The following is a 14131-nucleotide window of genomic DNA, read 5'->3' as shown; positions in this document are numbered from 1 at the left end:
CATACAGGGTTTTTTCTATCAATCAATAGGCCACAATGCTGTGTTGTTTTCCAATTGGTGTCACAGTCAGTCATTGAGAATGAAAGATGTTATTCTAAACGAACTCATCTTGTCGCCTATACCAAGATAAGTGTCTTGAGTTCTCCAACAGATGAGTTGGATGTTGTTTTTGTCTTTTATTCCATTCGTTTACTTAGAGGCAACTTGGAGTCCTTAAGTGCAGATTAGAGAACAATACATGTAATGAAACACGTTCCAGCGAGGCCCCACCCCCACCCCTACATCCCCCAAAAGTGTCCTCGAGGTGAAAGAGAAAGTAACCTTCCACCAACCCAGCAGAGAGGTTGTGGAAGATATACAAATTGACTGTACCGTAAAAATGACAAACATTAAATACATGTACAACAATCACCATTTAAGTGGTAGCAAGACTGCCGGCCATTATGGCGGCACAGGGTACAATAGCGGATCAGTGCATAAGGGATTGGTGAGATTAGCCCAGGTTAAACCCACTTATGTTTTACTAGCGGTGTAGAAGGGAAAACAATCCAAGTCGTAAGCAGGTCGATTAAGTAACTCAACCCGGAGACGCTTGTACATTTAGCAGGCGACCTTGTCGGTCGATCTTTTTGTTCGGTGACAAAAGTCCAACTGATGATCCCGTCTCTGCTGCCGGCCGTGGCGCACCGTCTTGTCTGCCGTCTCAGACCCCGCCAGCCAGGGACCATGAAGCCGGTATTATCTTCTTGTCCCTCGTACTACTTCTTCTTCAGCCTTATTAACGTTTAACTGCTCACCTCTTCTCTTCATTAGAGCCAGATGAGGGCTCATTGGTTGGAAGCGTCATCACATCTTGAAGATGTCTTGTGAGATGTTTGGCATCTAGTTGATTCTTAATGAGGCAGTGTTGGAGTGACAGTGAATGTAAACCCATCAAGTGTGGTTTGGGGTTATTTATCACCTTTGTGATGCCTCTAGACCACTCTCCAAGAAGAAGTTGTGTTTTATTCCTTTAAGATCGAGTATCCACCCCTCTCATATATCAGTCATATCGGTTGGTCATGGATACAATACAATAGTAAACATCCTATGCATGTGACTTTGGTCGCAAGAAGTTGGTCTAATGCCCGTTTCACGCGAGTTTTCTAAACGATGGTCATTTCCAACCAAATCGCATCGGTGTGATAACATTGCAAATTTGCGTCGTGTGAAATAAATCCATGTGATGAAATCGCCATGGACCCGCGTTATAAGAAGCCGGGATCAGGACCTCCTTCAAAAATCACATCCCTGTTTTAAATCGCCGAGATCACTCGTAAACCTTTCCTCAATTGTACAATGTTCCTTTGATGAACAAAAAATATAAAAACCCAAACAACTTTAATTAAAGTCATTAATAGCAATGAAAGGTAGGCCTACGAGTTATATTGAACATACGGGTAACTGCGGACCATTTGTTTGCTTTTCCTGTACTGGTGAAGTTTCATTTCAATTTGTTCTTTGTCTGTTTTTCTTTATCATGTAAAGTGTGTCTTCCTTTCAGTAATAGCCGTTTCTCTTTCGGCTATGAACAGTAGTTCCATTTGCGTGTGTTTACATACACCACTACATAAGGTCAATAATTCCTTTAATTTACTGTGTACTGTTCTTCATTTTCCAGATGTCATATTAATGTATGATCTACATATCAATGGTAAAAATAGACCTGTAGATAATGTGTAGTGTCCCGGGTCGGTGCCTAGAGGTTAAAGGGAGGGGGGGGGGTGGCATTACCACCTATTTAGCTCCTATACCAACACGTAAAACTTCTAATATATTACCATCTTTCAATCACAGTATCTAAGTTTGATGGATGGACAGTTTCAGCTTTCTCTACTAAGTATGACATACATTTATCAGCCTTAACTCTTCAATTCAGATTCCCAAACACACTGTGTACGAAACCTTACACATAGTTCTGCGCCTGACTTCGGCATTTTTGTGTACTTTTTTTATGAATGACGTGTGGAAAGTATTGTTCGAGGCAAGACTATTTGGAGCCGGCCATGGCCCGGTAAACTGCCGCAAGTTGTTCCCTATTGTAGCTAGAATTGCCTAAACTTTCCCCGCACAAAGGAGGATGTTCTATTGCTGGCTCTGCGAGGCAGAGTGATATACAACAGTGATATACAACAGCCCCTTTCTCTACCAATGCGTGTAGACTCAAGGCAACTTCCACCAGGTGATGGGTAGCATCGTTCTAGGGGGATAGCCAACTTGTCTCCGTTTCTTGTGGCTTCATTAATAGTACTGTAATTGTTGGCTTGTTTGGCAGCGAATTTTGGGGGAAAGGGATTGCACATCCGTGACTTGATTCGACCTTTTCTTTCATCCGCATACTCATGAAAAAGTGAAAATAAGAAATTGACTTAACTGTTAAAAGCTTATCGTAAATCTGGGCTGAACTGTAGGTTGGCATCCCACTTTTTCTTTGATTAATTTGTTATTTTAAACAAATCAAGTTTCACGGTGCAATTTGGGTTCTGAAATATCATCAATTTTTTGTCACAAACGTCGCCTTAATGTCCACTATGATAAAGTTATTTTAAAGACACTGGACACTTTTGTTCCTCTCGATTAACGTATTTTGTGAGTAATTTGGTCTCCTTAAATACTCAACTTGTTTGTGTCTTGACCTTTCCAAAAACACTCATCAACACCTTGAACGGTTATTTTCGTAACAACAAATCTGCATAAATATGTCGACTTTCCCGATTTATACATTTTTAAATTAGCTATTATTTTTTAGGATAAACAACACACCTAAATACAACATATATTGAGATGTTTTATTTATGGGCACGCCATCCTCGTATTCAATCGCCCTACAGCGTTTGATACGAGTACACGCCGTAGTACGTCATTATAGAGAGCGGAGTTCCGTAATAAATGGATTGATCACCGGTTTGGGCAAGCCTTGCACTACCGTGGATTAGTAGCTTTCTTCCCGTGTGCATCACGCTGATTACTCGCTAATCAGCAGAAATCCCGAGGTTTTTTTCCCTTGCATCGTCCCCATCGCTCCCCGAAAGAGAGTAGTTAAAATCTGAAAAACACCTCAAGTTTGCAAGGTAGCAATTTTTGATGATGTCATGGTCCGTTTCCTATCATGTTTCTTTCATACTTAATAAGAATAATAGTGGCACACCGTAGGGGGCCTATTGTTGTCGTACCTCCCCGAAGCCAATTAAAAAGCACTGGACACTACTGGTCATTACTCAAAATAATCATTAGCATACCAAACTTACTTTGGTAATGAGCAATGGAGAGAGCTGTTGATAGTAATAATTATAAAACATTGTTGAAATTGGCTCCCTCTGAAGTGAGGTAGTTTTTGAGAAGGGGGGTATAGTTTCCCACTCAAATGTTAAAAGTATCAGGCCTGAAGCATTTTTAGGATCTTCTGAAAGGACACAAATTAATTGTGCAATAATGGTGGGGGGTTTTTCTTTCATAATTCTCTTGCAACTTCGATGACCAATTAAGCAAAATGTTCACAGATTTGTTATTTTGCGCATATGTTTGGATACACCAAACGAGAATAGGGCCTACTGGTCTTTGACAGTTACCAAAGGTGTCCAGTGCCTTATTTTAAAGACAGTGGACACTATTGGTAATTGTCAAAGACCAGTCTTTTCACTTGGTGTATCTCAACATATGCATAAAATAACAAACCTGTGAAAATTTGAGCTCAATCGGTTGTCGAAGTTGCGAGATAACAATGAAAGAAGAAAACACCCTGGTCACACAAAATTGTGTGCTTTCAGATGCTTGATTTCGTGACCTCAAATTCTAAACTTTAGGTCTCGAAATCAAATTCGTGGAAAATTACTTCTTTCTCGAAAACTAGATCACTTCAGATGATTGATTGTTTGTTTGTTTGTTTGTTTGTTTGTTTGTTTGTTTGTCTGTCTGTCTGTCTGTCTGTCTGTCTGTCTGTCTGTCTGTTTGTTTGTTTGTTTGTTTGTTTGTTTGTTTGTTTGTTTGTTTGTTTGTTTGTTTGTTTGTTTGTTTGTTTGTTTGTTTGTTTGTTTGTTTGTTTGTTTGTTTTTTGTTTGTTTGTTTGTTTTTGTTGTTCAACCTAGTCGTTACAAAACGAGATTTGATTATTTTACGTTTTATTTACAAATGGATTTTAGTTCTTAATATACCTATTAGTTGTCAAATGGCCTTTTCCTCGTGTTGAATTCAATACTTCTTGCTAAATGCAAAAGAGTGAAAAGACACTCTTTCAAGAGCCATATGAAGGACAACTCTTTTTTGAGTGGTCTTCCACTCTTTGAGATTGAAGTTTGCATTTTTTGAGTGATGTTTCACTCTGAGTGAAACCCCCTCTAAAAGAGTGAAATAACCACCACTCTTTTTAATGAGCCACATGAGGGACAGCTCGAAATGTAAAGAGTGGTGTTTTTCACTCTTTTACATTTAGAGAGTAAACAGTTTTTGTTGTAAGATTAATGTCTTCTTTCCTTCCTACAAGAGGAAAACACCTCTGTGTGGTCCTAGGGTCATATTGCCAGGGCTTTTAAGACTTGCCTCATTAGCTGTATAAGCAATATCCATAACCTATACCCGCTGACGGCCATTACTTTGTTTCTATTCTTAAACTTAATGCATCCTTGTATCAAATGCTCTCATTACTCCTCAAGCCATCACATAGAAGCCGTGTGTCTCTCAATTCGCAAATAAGAAATTGCTTTTTTTTTTACTGTCTCTTTCCCAAATTGCTATTTGACTGCGGAGAGGAGAGGGGGAGAGTGGATCGGTTGAGCCCAGCAACCCTAGTTTAGCAAGATTGCTGTCAAAGCCGTTAATATGTGCTCGTTTCCTAACGGTTGCCTGTCATATGAAGACCGGTGGTGTTGTCATCTGCTGGAGGCCTTCGGAGGAGTGCGATTGGGAAGCAATCTAACTGATTGAGATGAGACCATCTTTCCATTATTACCCGTAGTCTTGCTCATGGTGCTTACCAAGTAAAAGCTTCAAAGTGGTATAATTGTGATGGGTTTACTCTTACATTCAGTCTTGCTGGTGGTGGTGGCCAAGGTAGAATTATGATGGGTCTACTCGTAATCATCGTATAATATAACACACAGTCTTGCTCATAGTGCTTACCAAGTAAAAGCTTCATAGTGGTAGAAGTGGGATGGGTTTACTCTTACATTCAGTCTTGCTGGTGGTGGTGGCCAAGGTAGAATTAGGATGGGTCTACTCGTAATCATCGTATAATATAACACACAGTCTTGCTCATGGTGCTTACCAAGTAAAAGCTTCAAAGTGGTAGAATTGTGATGGGTTTACTCTTACATTCAGTCTTGCTGGTGGTGGTGGCCAAGGTAGAATTATGATGGGTCTACTCGTAATCATCGTATAATATAACACACAGTCTTGCTCATGGTGCTTACCAAGTAAAAGCTTCATAGTGGTAGAAGTGGGATGGGTCTACTCGTATAATATAACCCACAGTCTTGCTCATGGTGCTTACCAAGTAAAAGCTTCATAGTGGTAGAAGTGGGATGGGTCTACTCGTATAATATAACACACAGTCTTGCTCATGGTGCTTACCAAGTAAAAGCTTCATAGTGGTAGAAGTGGGATGGGTCTACTCGTATAATATAACCAACAGTCATGCTGATGGTAGCCAGGGTAGAATGGCGATGGGTCACTCTCTTCATGCATCACCCACGGTCTTGTCACTTGTCGTTCAGGCTTACTGGTGGTATAGGATGGTGGGTGCCCCCAAAAAACTCCCATTAAAGACACTGAACACTATTGCTAATTGTCAAAGACCAGTCTTCTCACTTGGTGTATCTTAACATTATGCATGAAATAATAAACCTGTGAAAATTTGAACTCAATTGGTCGTCGGCGTTGCGAGATAAGAACGAAAGAAAAAAACACCCTTGTCACACGAATTTGTGTACTTTCAGATGTTTGATTTAGAGACCTCAAAATCTTATTCTGAGGTCTTGAAATCATATCCGTGGAAAGTTACTTCTTTCTCGAAAAACTACGTAACTGCAGAGGGAGGCGTTTCTCACAATGTTTTTTACAGCTCCCCATTACTCATTACCAAGAAAGGTTTTATGCTAACAATGATTTTGAGTATTACCAACAGTGTCCACTGCCGTCAAGGGGTGTTTATACGTAACTCATAATATCTTAGAAGTTATTCAATGTGACTGGTTTCGAAGACCATGCAAGACGTCATTGAAGTTCCAATTGTGTCTTTAAATAAACTTTTTTTTTTTTTACCAAGGAGCAAAATGGTTTTGTTTTGGGTTTTTTTTTCTGCGGAGTGACGTTTCTGTCGTCAGGGAGTAAGGTGATAGCGTATTATTAAGTTTTATGTATTTTTTATTCAGGGTAGCCCCATCAGTGTAAAAACACTGTTCTCCCTGGGGGCCCTGTAGAAAAAGCAAAACTCACAAGAGATAATCAAATACACATGTATAAAGAACAAACCTCACAAAAGTAACAACAGCACTCTGTACCACAAAATCAGAGAAAAACAAGACAACAAATAGCCAATTATGCAAAAACATTAATCAATGACTCCGTAAACGCCAGTACCTAGAAGTGAATGAAGTCAAGGTTGGCTCATTACGCAATCTCCCAGGCAAACCGTTCCACAAAATGGAACCATCGTAAGAAATACTTCTTTTTGCCTTTCTCATTCCTCACTTGCGACACACACAACCCATTACTCTTTGCATTCAACTATTCCACCAGAAAAAAAACCTATGCCTTGAAGCCGATCGGGGAAATAAGTCTTGCTGATAAATGGGTGAGTTACCATTGATGGCGTTGTGAACTAATTTGATTTTTTAAACTACCATCTACTTTCGATAGAAACCCATCTTAATTTTGACCGTTTTTTTATATATATTTAAATATGGGATTTCTTCGTCTGCTTGCTTGTCCAAACCTGCGATTTATTGAGAATATGCTGGACAGATATAGAATGTTTCATAATTTGTTAGGAACCCGTCACCGGTGAATTCGTAAAGGGCAATGAATATGAAACTGAAGATTTCCATTTGAAAATTTCAATGGGCATCAGGGCAATTAGTTTTGAATAACCCTCGCTGCTCCCGTGAAGCATGCACTCATTTATTACACATATATAATCTTGTTGAGTTTTCAAGTTAAAAATCGACTCATTCCAGCAATATCACAGGCAGTGACCATAATTATAATCATAACCCAATATCTGTCTTTTTATGAGACTGGACTCAATTTCATTACTCGGATACACACAGTAGATCGTATACTGCCAGATAATGAATGCAAATTGTGTGGACAATCCAAGTTTGATTCAAATCAATCTACACAATCGGTGGACGAGAATATAATTTTGGTCCTCTGTATTCATCGCCACCATGGGAAAAAAAGGGGGGGCAGGTAGATGGAATTTCATCGCCCCCCGCCCCCCCCCCCCCCCCCCCCCCGTGGTAATTCAGAACAAACTGCTGACGAGTGAGTGGTCCCGAAACGCACTTTACTCGTCAATTTGTGACTGGCTTAGTGTTCAGCACACCCCATGAGGGATAGACGTTTGTACAGTTAGCGCAGAGCCCATACGGAAATACAACGGGCACTGCTGACAGAAACCAATAGCTTCAAATGGCTGTGATTACCATTAGACTTGTTAGGACTAATCTCGCCGTTACAGGACCCTAATCATTTCTAATTATTTTGCACTTTTTTTTATATTGGAAATGCCATAGTCTCTTGTTCTATATTCAAGGGAAAGGCAGGCAGGCAGGCAAGCAGGCACAGAGGAAAAAACCACCGACGCTCGTCTCAAGTATATAGAAAGGAGGATGAGGAGAGAAAAAAATGTGATGAAGAAAGATAAACTAGGCGGGATGATTTGACATAGCCGGGGGGTGTTCTTGATGGAAGATGATGATGACTTTTGTACGTACATGACAAAGTGAAATAGAATATCTGACTGGGTAATCGACGTGGTAAGGGCAGTATTACGAGCTTGGGAATCAGCCACATTCTGGCCAAATTGGAAAAATAATTAGAGGGAATAGGATCCCATTTAAACGCCAATTCCAAGATGAAATCTTTTATCGGCGAAAGTTTATACTCTTCGGGTTGGGTATTATCATGACCAAAACATAATACCCTCTTTTTCTTGTCAGAATAAAGGAGGAAAAAGGGCCTTAAACTGAACGCAGGATATGCGGTTTTGAGAAGGTTGTGCGCGGCAGGCACAACCATGCAGCTTAGCTGCTAATACACATTCATGTAACATTTTAAATATTAATTAAACCGTCTACATAAGCCATTGTGTACGGTAATCTTTAATCAAATGTTAATAATTTGAACTGCTTGGGCTTGGTCTTGTTATTGTCGTTCAAGTTGATGATAACGGGCAGACATTTTGTATTTTGCTATTTTGATACGAGTTTAACTGACTGATGTGGGCACCACACTGAGTATACAAAATCTCATGTGCCAAGCTATAATAAATTTAAGTTCACCAACAGTTATTATACCCTTTTTTTTGGGGGGGGGGCGGTCATAAAATTAAGATTGTGCGTATCCGCACCAGGGGCTCTGTGTTTTAGGCGTAAAAATTGTTCCTGTTTGGCTTGAGAATTTGAGTAGTGCCTCAGTAAAACTGGCTGTAAGTTTGTTTGGGAAAAGGCACACTTTCGGAGGATTTTTTTTCCGGGCCAATTAGCCACAAATCCAAACGGCTGACCTGCCAGAAATTGGAGAAAAATTGTAGTCTGAAAATATATTTGTTTGGTTTTCAAGAGACTGAGAGACTTTAGTTATTTATCGAGTATTTCTGAATAATAATTATCCCTATTTTTGGGGGTTTATTTTAGTGTTGTGAACCCCTTGCTGTGGCTGTTTTTGGTGTTTTTTATTTAGTGGTATATTTATTCATTATTTCAAAAAGTAAAGAAGACATCACAATCAGTTTATTGAAATGCGTCAAATCTTACAAAAAAATCAAACAAAATTCATTAGAAAAATACAACAAACTTAAACAATACAAAGCACTTAATTAAATTGACTAAAAAGGCACTATACGTACACTAAGTACACTGGTGAACAAACAAAAGGAGAAAGGACATTTAGGTTTGATTTAACATTACTTAACAAAGAACTCAACTGATCTACCATGTGTTATTAGTCCTATCCCTTTCGTCCCTACTTAATGATCAATGCCAACATAACCCGATTTAGACGCGATCAGCGAGCATTAGTCGTCTTTCAGTGTAACAATTAACTCCTAATTGAAACAAAGCAGTCTGTCAGAGAAAAATGACTATTGTTGGAATTACCAATACTGATTAGCCGCACGGCAAATTAAGCAATAAAGTGCCTCGACCTCTCCCAGAGCTTTACCGGGCGGGGACCGGGGCTCGATACACGGCAGCGTTCTCAGCAACAACTGGGAGACAAATTGATATTGATCGCGGACTACTAGTCATTAACCAACCGAGCCATAATCCATGAAATTAATTTCACACGATTCGCAACGGTAAACACATGAGTTAGGGACTGGTATCTGACTAATTATTGGCAATATCACTTAAAAATCATAGTCTTAATAGTCATCTGTCAGAAATAATAGAGAAAGTAAAATGTATAGCTCTACTGACAAACAGGCGGCTAGCTTGCTTGTGTTTGCTTAATGAGTTGCATGCGCGATTAAGAGTGGTGAGTTTAAACCAATCAGTTCACCATTAAGTCTTCTATTGTACGAATATAACGTTCAGTTTGTTTTAGGACATGGATACTATAAGCTACTTTCACACGAGAGCAATTTAGCAAGGGTCCCTTGCTAAATTACAGCAAGGTTGTTAAAGCCATTGTACATTTTCGGAACAGATTTTTTTTTTAAGTTCACAGATTAACAAATAACTTACAGGGTTTACAGAAGGTAATGGTGAAAGACTTCACTTGAAATATTATTCCATGAAATACTTTACTTTTTAACAAAATATATCGAGATATCGAGAATTACGGATTTATTTTAAACACATGCCATGACACGGCGAAACGTGCGGGAACAAGAGTGGGTTTCCCCGTTATTTTCTCCCGACTCCGATGACCGCTTGAGCCTAAATTTTCACAGGTTTGTTATTGTATATATAAATTGTGGTACACGAAGTGTGGGTCTTGGACAATACTGTTTACCGAAAGTGTCCAATGGCTTTAAAACTTACAAAATTTACCTTGTGTGAAAGGATATTGTTGGTTTCTAGTCGAAGTTCTCTAATTGCAAAATCTTGTCACACGTACATGCACATTGCTACATTTTACAACCATGCTAAAATTAAGCCAGGGACCTTAGTTAAATTGCTGGCGTGTGAATAGCAACGTACGTTTCCACAAGGATTCTCATGACGTTGTGTTTTGGGTTTTGTTGACCGAGCTTGTATGTTGGCCTTCGCCGTTTTTCAGCTCATCCAATTATAAAACCTTCTCCAGTCGTTTACTTCTTGCCGTTTTCATGAAATCAACAATATTCTGGGGGTTCTTTTATTTATTTATTTATTTATTTATTTATTTATTTATAGTACTTTAATGAGGTTAACCAATGTATGGCTGCCAATATACGTAAAACTAAATCACAGTTGAAATGATTTGTGCCCATGAAGACGATTATTTCATCTGCTTATTTGCGGCCTAATTATCACAAACGTTATTTATTTGTAGAAACTAAAAACTTATTTTCAGAGACCTAAAAACAAAACTCATCAACGAAAGGAATGGAAACTGTGGAACGATTCGTCGAAATGCGTCAAGCAGTCATTTATAGAAATTATGCAAGCCATGCTCTGTAGCTGTGTTCTCTGGTTCAGTCATGAAGACTCGTAAATATTGAGTATTATCAAGAATTTGACTTTGCTACGACATAATGTGTTTTTAGTTTGAGGCCGTATCCAACTTGGCATCACCATGTATGGCCACTGTTGTTGCTAAGGGCGTTGCTAATGATGTCCTATACCTCAACGCATGATGACGCGGAAATCTAACGCCAGCTGTAGCCGCTAATTCTGGGGCGGACTAAGCGTTCACTTCTAAGATATAGTCAGGTTCCCATGAGTACTGTATTGAAGACAGCACTCATTGGTATATGGATCAAGTTTTGATACCAGACTATTTAGAACATCAACCTCTTTTCGAGCAAGAAAAGCAAGATGGCCACTAAGGACAATTTTTGTACATTCGTTTCGAATATCAAGTCCGCAAAAGGACGAAAACTGGAACAGCTCTACAAATCTTCGGAGAAAATCTTTAAGTGCGCACCTGCCCAGTGACGTAAGGCCCCCCCCCCCGGAAATCTGGGGGCTTTGAGATTCAAAATGACTAGAAAAATTGTCGTCTCTTTCAATGTTTGTGTTCTCTATTTTCACGCCGAGTTTTGTTTTTTATACCTCCATCGTCAGACTGTCAACTAAAACTATTTTAGACGATGACCCATAAGACTGGTGAAAAGTGGCGTGCCAATAACCAATCACCATTAGTTGTGTCAACACAAATTCAAAGGCATAATACGGATTTAATTGGTCAGAAGTGCCCCCCCCCCCCCACAATAACACCAACGTGCCCCCCCCCTTTCCCCCTAAAAACAAACAAGTATATCAATATTGCCTTTTGGTCTTTCACAGTTTGTTATTACTGGCTCGTACCAATATTAGTTTTATTTACAGATCTGTAAATAGATAAAAAGATGAGGGGTTAATTTTCTTCCATTTGCAATCAATAATAACAAACGATTCTTTCTTAAATAGACAGTTTATTCAGGCCTACGAGATCCACATTTAATATTCCTTTTGGCCAATTTGGTTTTGTAATAATAATCGACGGTAAAACAAAAATATCATACGAGATTGTTTTTCACCAAATAAAAAAATAAAAAAAGGAGATAAAACCAGCAAATTGGCCAAACACTCTGCTGTATATGTCATTTTGTTTCTAATCGCTCCCTTTCTCGCAACCGTCCGGACGGTAGTCGCATCTTTACCGTGGATCAAGTTTCATCTGAGCGCGTCATATGAGCCCCGTAAAACGTCCGTCTTCCGGGGCCCGCTTCACCGGTAATCTCAACCTTACTACCGTTGTTTCTTTGATGTGCCTCAGGTGGATGGCAACACCAGCTATACCTCTCGTGCCGTAAGCACTTCCATGCCTGCCGGATTCGCGGGCAACTGAGGAAAAAAAACCGTCAGCGGATGTATCATTATCGCTAGTGTGTCTGCTCGATTAAGTGCAGTTTTTTCTTGTTGAGGAAATGCGTTGGCAGAGTGATGTATGGTACAACGATGATGTCGAACTCATCTGGGTTTTTTGTTGGTCTGTATTTGTCTTTTGAAAGATTCATCGGAACTGAGAGCAATTGGTTTTGTGAGACCCGAGTGCATGCAATACACTTAAGAAGCCGACAAATTAGCCATTATTATGAGTAATACAGCTGTGGGTGTATATATATTTTTTATGTGGTGCCGTTATTGGCTTCTTTATCTTGCAGGCTGTCTTCTAAAATGACTGATAATTAAAATAGCTTATCAGTTAATGATTAGGACTCTGAGTTTGTGTAAGAATTGCAAGTTGTTGGGTTTTTTTTGGGGGGGGATTAACGGTTTCATTAAAAACGAAGTAACATTGTGTGAGGAGGTCAAATTATAGTTTATCTTCTGTGAAATCAGGAGAAATGAGCAAGGAAAAATAATGGTCTGTCTGCCTCATGTAAACTGGCAGCAAGTCGGGTTTGGGGAAAGAAAATACATTTTCGGTCGTGTTTTTTAGTGGGCTAATTAGCAAAATCCCGAACGGTTGAACTGCAAAAAATGTGAAAGTTTAGTTGTCTAGCAAAATTTAAAGGATTGGTTTTCAAGAGACTGAGAGACTCTTTCTTTGTTGAGTATTTTGGAACATTTAGCATTTGGGGAGGGGGGGTGTTTAATGTGGAAAATTAGGCAGGAACCAAGAATAGTCTGGTCTTGTGAAGTGAGTGCTAATTTACACGTATTAACCGTTGCTGTGATACAGGGAACATTGTTTTGGCGAGACAAAACGTTCGGAACGCGAAAAAGGTACAATTATTTTTAAAAGGGGAGAATTGTTTGTCTTTTAAAGATCACGATAGCAACGAAATCTTCTGTCGTAACATGAAGTTACTTACTACTTTAAATCCCTGAACCCATATCAATAGACCTACATTCTCACACGTCTTCACGTCTCCTGACGATAGCTACTCACTCCGCGGTAGTGAAGAACAAGTAGACCATCTAAAGCTGAAATAGTCCTGGCCGTTTTTCTACCTTCCGCCAGGGTAGTTAAAAGGCAGGACAGTTCTTTTCGGAACTGAGAAGTCTCCCGATTTTCGAAAATCTACTCTGCGTAAGTATAGAGTATAAAGCAAGACATTCAAGTTCTCAACGGACATTAATCTACTACAAAGTAAATTACAAATTGCAAAGTTGTCATGCTATTTTCATTTCATTTTTTATTCATTAGAACAAATCTTTTCAACATTATATCTCTGACTGACATGAAAACACAGGTATGATTCACAGTTATGTTGGTGCTGAATCAATCAAATTACTGATTAACGCTAGAGTGATCTTCAAATCATGTTTTTGAAAGAGTTTACCCGTTTAAGAACGTTTATTATGCCCTCCCGTTCTAGAACCATAATGATCTAAGTGTTCATGTGGTCAATTTCACTAAGATAGTCATGTGACTAGTCATGTGACTCTTAAGGAGTGGTTAAAAACCTAAGGCTAGTCCTAAGTTAGGAGGATTGCTCGTCCTCACTCGAGATGAGACTATAGTCTTAACTCTTTGTGAAATTCAGCCGGTCATTTTTCGGCAACAAACAGTATTTCCCTTTCATACATTCGTATCTGCACAAATGACACTGCCTCTTCAGTTAATATTACTCCATTCAATTAATATGTAATTCAATAATTTGGTTTAAGGTTAATAGATTTCTGAAGAAATAGAATTAGATTGTTGTCTTAGTTGCCGAAAAATGACAGAGAAACCTGTAGATTTTAAGACAGTGGACATAATTGGTAATTGTTCAAAATATTTATTGGCTTAAAAC

Source organism: Asterias rubens, chromosome 9, assembly GCF_902459465.1.
Source record: "Asterias rubens chromosome 9, eAstRub1.3, whole genome shotgun sequence".
Taxonomy (NCBI): domain Eukaryota; kingdom Metazoa; phylum Echinodermata; class Asteroidea; order Forcipulatida; family Asteriidae; genus Asterias; species Asterias rubens.
Note: the sequence above shows the minus strand (reverse complement) of the source record.